The sequence below is a fragment of the Bombina bombina genome, chromosome 2, assembly GCF_027579735.1.
Source record: "Bombina bombina isolate aBomBom1 chromosome 2, aBomBom1.pri, whole genome shotgun sequence".
Classification (NCBI taxonomy): domain Eukaryota; kingdom Metazoa; phylum Chordata; class Amphibia; order Anura; family Bombinatoridae; genus Bombina; species Bombina bombina.
The window spans coordinates 659,911,564-659,919,285 of NC_069500.1; positions in this window are offsets into that span (position 1 = coordinate 659,911,564).

Sequence of the window (7,722 nt, forward strand, 5' to 3'; positions counted from 1 at the left end):
CCCAGATGCTTCTTTATAGTTTACCATGGAAGTAGATGCTTCGGATGTTGGTGCTGGGGCAGTACTTTGCCAACGGAATCCACAGACTGGAAAGCATCAGCCTGTAGCTTTCTTTTACAGGATATACTCTTCAGCAGAGTCGTACTATGATGTGGGAGAGAACGTGCTGCTGGCTATCAAGATGGCTCTCTCTGAATAGAGACATTTACCACATTACCTGTTATCCATACTGACCATAAGAACTTGAAATACCTTGAAACTGCTAAATGACAACATTCATGACAGGCTCGCTGGGCAATGTATTTTTCCCACTTCAACTACATTGTGTCTTGCATTCCTGGATCAAAGAACACTAAAATTGATGCCTTATCTAGGCAGTTCACTCCAGATACCTCACTATCAGCTAGATTACGAGTTGTGCGTTAGGTTAAAAAAGCAGCGTTAAGAGGTCCTAACGCTGCTTTTTAATGCCCGCTGGTATTACGAGTCTTGAAGGTACAGGCTCACCGCTCACTTTTTTGGCCAGACTTGGAAATACCGCAAATACACTTATGTAAATTGCGTATCCTCTTTTTTTCAATGGGACTTGCATAGCGCCGGTATTACGAGTCTGCCAAAAAGTGAGAGGTAGACCCTCTCCTGTCAAGACTGGTACCGCATTTTAAAGTCAGTAGTTAAGAGTTTTACACTACAACGCAGTAGAATAAAACTCTTAACTAAAGTGCTAAAAAGTACACTAACACCCATAAACTACCTATTAACCCCTAAACCCGCATCGCAAACACTAAAAAAAAAATGAACCCCAAATCTGCTGAACCGGACATCACTGCCGCTATAATAAATATATTAACCCCTGAACCGCCGCACTCCCGCCTCACAAACATTAGTTAAATATTATAAACCCCTAATCTGCTGTCCCTAACATCGCAGACACCTACCTACATTTATTAACCCCTAATCTGCTGCCTCCAACGTCGCCGCCACTATACTAAAGTTATTAACCCTTTAACCCTAACCCCCCCTAACTTAAATATAATTTAAATAAATCTAAATAAAAATTACTGTAATAAACTAAATTATTCCTATTTAAAACTATATACTTACCTATACATGGAGTGCAGAATTATTAGGCAAGTTGAATTTTTGAGGATTAATTTTATTATTGAACAACAACCATGTTCTCAATGAACCCAAAAAACTCATTAATATCAAAGCTGAATAGTTTTGGAAGTAGTTTTTAGTTTGTTTTTAGTTATAGCTATTTTAGGGGGATATCTGTGTGTGCAGATGACTATTACTGTGCATAATTATTAGGCAACTTAACAAAAAACAAATATATACCCATTTCAATTATTTATTTTTACCAGTGAAACCAATATAACATCTCAACATTCACAAATATACATTTCTGACATTCAAAAACAAAACAAAAACAAATCAGTGACCAATATAGCCAACTTTCTTTGCAAGGACACTCAAAAGCCTGCCATCCATGGATTCTGTCAGTGTTTTGATCTCTTCACCATTAACATTGCGTGCAGCAGCAACCACAGCCTCCCAGACACTGTTCAGAGAGGTGTACTGTTTTCCCTCCTTGTAAATCTCACATTTGATGATGGACCACAGGTTCTCAATGGGGTTCAGATCAGGTGAACAAGGAGGCCATGTCATTAGATTTTCTTCTTTTATACCCTTTCTTGCCAGCCACGCTGTGGTGTACTTGGACGCGTGTGATGGAGCATTGTCCTGCATGAAAATCAAGTTTTTCTTGAAGGATGCAGACTTCTTCCTGTACCACTGCTTGAAGAAGGTGTCTTCCAGAAACTGGCAGTAGGACTGGGAGTTGAGCTTGACTCCATCCTCAACCCGAAAAGGCCCCACAAGCTCATCTTTGATGATACCAGCCCAAACCAGTACTCCACCTCCACCTTGCTGGCGTCTGAGTCGGACTGGAGCTCTCTGCCCTTTACCAATCCAGCCACGGGCCCATCCATCTGGCCCATCAAGACTCACTCTCATTTCATCAGTCCATAAAACCTTAGAAAAATCAGTCTTGAGATATTTCTTGGCCCAGTCTTGACGTTTCAGCTTGTGTGTCTTGTTCAGTGGTGGTCGTCTTTCAGCCTTTCTTACCTTGGCCATGTCTCTGAGTATTGCACACCTTGTGCTTTTGGGCACTCCAGTGATGTTGCAGCTCTGAAATATGGCCAAACTGGTGGCAAGTGGCATCTTGTCAGCTGCACGCTTGACTTTTCTCAGTTCATGGGCAGTTATTTTGCGCCTTGGTTTTTCCACACGCTTCTTGCGACCCTGTTGACTATTTTGAATGAAACGCTTGATTGTTCGATGATCACGCTTCAGAAGCTTTGCAATTTTAAGAGTGCTGCATCCCTCTGCAAGATATCTCACTATTTTTGACTTTTCTGAGCCTGTCAAGTCCTTCTTTTGACCCATTTTGCCAAAGGAAAGGAAGTTGCCTAATAATTATGCACACCTGATATAGGGTGTTGATGTCATTAGACCACACCCCTTCTCATTACAGAGATGCACATCACCTAATATGCTTAATTGGTAGTAGGCTTTCAAGCCTATACAGCTTGGAGTAAGACAACATGCATAAAGAGGATGATGTGGTCAAAATACTCATTTGCCTAATAATTCTGCACTCCCTGTAAAATAAACCCTAAGATAGCTACAATCTAACTAATAGTTACATTGTAGCTATCTTAGGGTTTATTTTTATTTTACAGGCAAGTTTGTATTTATTTTAACTAGGTAGAATAGTTATTAAATAGTTATTAACTATTTAATAACTACCTAGATAAAATAAATACAAAAGTACCTGTAAAATAAAACCGAACCTAAGTTACAATAACACCTAACACTACACTATAATTAAATGACTTACCTAAATTAAATACAATTAAATAAAATTAGCTAAAGTACAAAAAAACAAACACTAAATTACAGAAAGTAATAAACAAATTACAAGATTTTTAAACTAATTACACCTAATGTAATCCTCCTAACAAAATAAAAAAGCCCCCCCCAAAATAAAAAAAAGCCCTACCCTACACTAAATTACAAATATCCCTTAATCAGCTCTTTTACCTGTAAAAAAAAATTACAAATCCCCCCAACATTAAAACCCACCACCCACACAACCAACCCTACTCTAAAACCCACCCAATACCCCCTTAAAAAAAATAACACTAACCCCTTGATGATCATCTTACCGGAAGAAGTCTTCATCCAACCGGGCCGAAGTCCTCAACGAAGCCGGGAGAAGTCTTCATCCAAGCCGGGCGAAGTGGTCCTCCAGACGGGCAGAAGTCTTCATCCAGACGGCATCTTCTATCTTCATCCATCCGGCGTGAAGTGGGTCCATCTTCAAAACATCTGACGTGGAGCATCCTCTTCATCTGACGGCTCTTCTGGAATGAAGGTTCCTTTTAATTACGTCATCCAAGATGGCGTCCCTTCAATTCCTATTGGTTGATAGAATTCTATCAGCCAATCGGAATTAAGGTAGAAAAAATCCTATTGGTTGATGCAATCAGCCAATAGGCTTGAGCTCGCATTCTATTGGCTGATTGGAACAGCCAATAGAATGCCAGCTCAATCCTATTGGCTGATTGCTTCAGCCAATAGGATTGAACGTCAATCCTATTGGCTGATTTGCATCAGCCAATAGGATTTTTTCTACCTTAATTCCAATTGGCTGATAGAATTATATCAGCCAATCGGAATTGAAGGGATGCCATCTTGGATGACATCATTTAAAGGAACCTTCATTCCAGAAGAGCCGTCTGATGAAGATAGAAGATGCCATCTGAATGTTGACTTCTGCCTGTCTGTAGGACCACTTTGCCCGGCTTGGATGAAGACTTCTCCCAGCTTCTTTGAGGACTTTGGCCCGGTTGGATGAAGACTTCTCCTGGTAAGGTGATCTTCAAATGTTTAGTGTTAGTTTTTTTTAAGGGGGAATTGGGTGCGTTTTAGAGTAGGGTTGGTTCTGTGGGTGGTGGGTTTTAATGTTGGGGGGGATTTGTAATTTTTTTTACAGGTAAAAGAGCTGATTACTTTGGGGCAATGCCCCGCAAAAGGCCCTTTTAAGGGCTATTTGTAATTTAGTGTAGGGTAGGGCTTTTTTTATTTTGGGGGGCTTTTTTATTTTGTTAGGGGGATTAGATTAGGTGTAATTAGTTTAAAAATCTTGTAATTTGTTTATTATTTTCTGTAATTTAGTGTTTGTTTGTTTTTGTTTTTTAGATAATTTAATTTAATTGTATTTAATTTATGGAAATAATTTAATTATAGTGTAGTGTTAGGTGTAATTGTAACTTAGGTTAGGTTTTATTTTACAGGTACTTTTGTATTTATTTTATCTAGGTAGTGATTAAATAGTTAATAACTATTTAATAACTATTGTACCTAGTTAAAATAAATACAAACTTGCCTTTAAAATAAAAATAAACCCTAAGATAGCTACAATGTAACTATTAGTTATATTGTAGCTAGCTTAGGGTTTATTTTATAGGTAAGTATTTAGCTTTAAATAGGAATAATTTAGTTAATGATAGGAATTTTTATTTTGATTTTTTTTAATTATATTTAAATTAGGGGGTGTTAGGTTTAGGGTTAGACTTAGGTTTAGGGGTTAATAACTTTAATATAGTGGCGGCGGCAACGTTGGGGGCGGCAGATTAGGGTTTAATAAATGTAGGTAGGTGTCGGTGATGTTAGGGCCGGCAGATTAGGGGTTAATAATATTTAACTAATGTTTGCGAGGCGGGAGTGCGGCAGTTTAGTGTTTAATATGTTTATTATAGTGGCGGCGATGTTGCGAGCGGCAGATTTGGGGTGAATAAATATAATGTAGGTGTTGGCGATGTTGGGGTCAGCAGATTAGGGGTTCATAAATGTAGGTAGGTGGCGGCAACATTAGGGGCAGCAGATTAGGGATTAATAAATAAAATGTAGGTGTTGGCGATGTTGGGGGCAGCAGATTAGTGGTTCATAACTATAATGTAGGTGGTGGCGGTGTCCAGAGCGGCATATTAGGGGTTAATAATATAATGTAGGTGTTGGCGATGTCAGGGGCAGCGGATTAGGGGTTAATAAGTGTAAGATTAGGGGTGTTTAGACTCGGGGTTCATGTTAGGGTGTTAGGCGTAGACATAAATTTTATTTCCCCATAGGAATCAATGGGGCTGCGTTAAGGAGTTTTGCGCTGCTTTTTTGCAGGTGTTAGACTTTTTTTCAGCCGGCTCTCCCCATTGATTCCTATGGGGAAATCACGCACAAGCATGTTACACCAGCTCATCGCTAACGTAAGCAGCGCTGGTATTGGAATGTGGTAATGAGCAAAATTTTGATCAAAGCTCACTTCTTGTCTGGTTTGTAAAAACCTGTAATACCAGCGCTGTCTGTAAGTGATCGGTGAGCATAAACTGCTCGTTAGCACTGCACAGCCTCTAATGCAAAACTCGTAATCTAGGTGTATGTGAAGCCCCTCAATCTATTATTCCAGCAGAACGGATTATTGGACAACTTTCCACATCTCTCCTAAAGTGTTTGCAAGCAGCCCAATACAAGATTTGTGTTTCCCTTACAGTTCCACCACAGAAATATTTTGTCCCTGGTTCTCTTCGCAAGAGTCTATTATCTTGGGCCCATGATAATAAGAGTAATGGCCATCCCGGAGTTCTATGCACTACTCAACAACTCCAGTCACATGTATGGTGGCCGAACCTTCAAAAAGATGTCTCAGAATATGCTTCCTCTTGTGCTACTTGTGCAACAATGAAGGTACCCAGAATACTGCCTTATGGTCTCCTGCAACCTGTTTAAGTGCCTAAACAGCCTTGGACACATTTGTCTATGGACTTTATTGTGAACCTATCCCCATCTAATGGCTGCACTGTGATTTGGGTTAAGAAATAACAGAAATTATAGCGCTAAATTCTAAAGGATAACTAGGCCACTCTCTAACAGTCTCCCCAGGACTGTTACAAAGTAAAACAAATTAAAAGGGATTGAGAGGGCGCTAAAAAGCTAAGTTAACCACCACACCTAATCATAAATGCTACAATAACATCTATAGAGAAATGATGAAGAAACAAAGTAAATTGAAGTGTATATAACTTTACTGCACGAAAAAATACAATAATGATAAAAGACAGATAATAGGGACCTCTCCCTTATATATTAAAACAGGACCATATCTTCAAAAATATTCTAAAAAATAAGACTGGAATACCACCCTAAAAATGCTTAAAAAATAAGTACAAAAAATTATTTTAAAAGGTTAACAGCGAATCTCAGTGGGATGAAAAGTCCATACGTGGGTTAACTAATGATACAATGTATACAACGATGGCTCCAGCCAAAATGAATTTTGTCCCAAACAGTGAATAATCAGCTACACAGTGTCTGTTTATAACAGATCCAACAAGCGCTGCATATGTGACAGATGTATTACAGCGTAAAAGAGATTTTGGAAAATTGGCGAGGAAGTTTTGTGTTGTTTTACCTGTCAAGGACACCTTTTTTGGATTCTAGGTACCTAGTTTTCAGTTGCCCGTGCGTGTTCCACGCTAAGTGCGGGACTTTGTACATTCTTCTCCCTCCTGTGCTGGGACCCTACTTAATATCAACGGACGACAGAGGCGTGTGCAGTCTCTCTAGACGCTGACCGGGTTCAGCAGACGCTGCAAGGAGCGTGCAGTCTTAAGAGACTCTGTCCATAATTGGGAAACCATCAGAAGTGGGAGTTAAGATCAATCTACAGCCGCTTCATAGAGGTGTGAGTAAGAATTTTCCTGTTCGGCATTAAGGTGAACAATACCTACATTATAAGGTGGCTCTATTGTTAAATGCCAATTTTCCAAAATCTCTTTTACGCTCTAATACATCTGTCACATATGCAGCGCTTGTTGGATCTGTTATAAACAGACACTGTGTAGCTGATTATTCACTGTTTGGGACAAAATTCATTTTGGCTGGAGCCATCGTTGTATACATTGTATCATTAGTTAACCCACGTATGGACTTTTCATCCCACTGAGATTTGCTGTTAACCTTTTAAAATAATTTTTTGTACTTATTTTTTTTAGGGTGGTATTCCAGTCTTATTTTTTAGAATATTTTTGAAGATATGGTCCTGTTTTAATATATAAGGGAGACGTACCTATTATCTTTCTTTTATCATTATTGTATTTTTTCGTGCAGTAAAGTTATATACACTTCAATTTACTTTTGTTTCTTCATCATTTCTCTATAGATGTTATTGTAGCATTTATGATTAGGTGTGGTGGTTAATTTAGCTTTTTAGCGCCCTCTTAATCCCTTTTAATCTGTGATTTGGGTTGTCACAGATCGCTTTTCCAAACAGGCTCATTACATACCACTTACTACATTACCTTCTGCCCCAGACATGGCTACATTGTTTATTACCCACATTGTTAGACTGCACGGCTTGCCAGAAAACATTGTCTCTGATCGTGGAACTCAGTTCATATCTGCTTTCTGGAGAGGTCTTTGTAAATACCTGGGTACTACTGTATCTTTATCTACCAGTCATCACCCACAGACTAATGGACAGACTGAAGGAACTAATCAGGAACTTGAAACCTTTCTCCACAATTATGTTAGTTTACAGTCAAACTGGGCAGATCTTCTTCCATTAGTAAAGTTGGCTAATAATTCCTTGTGAAACAG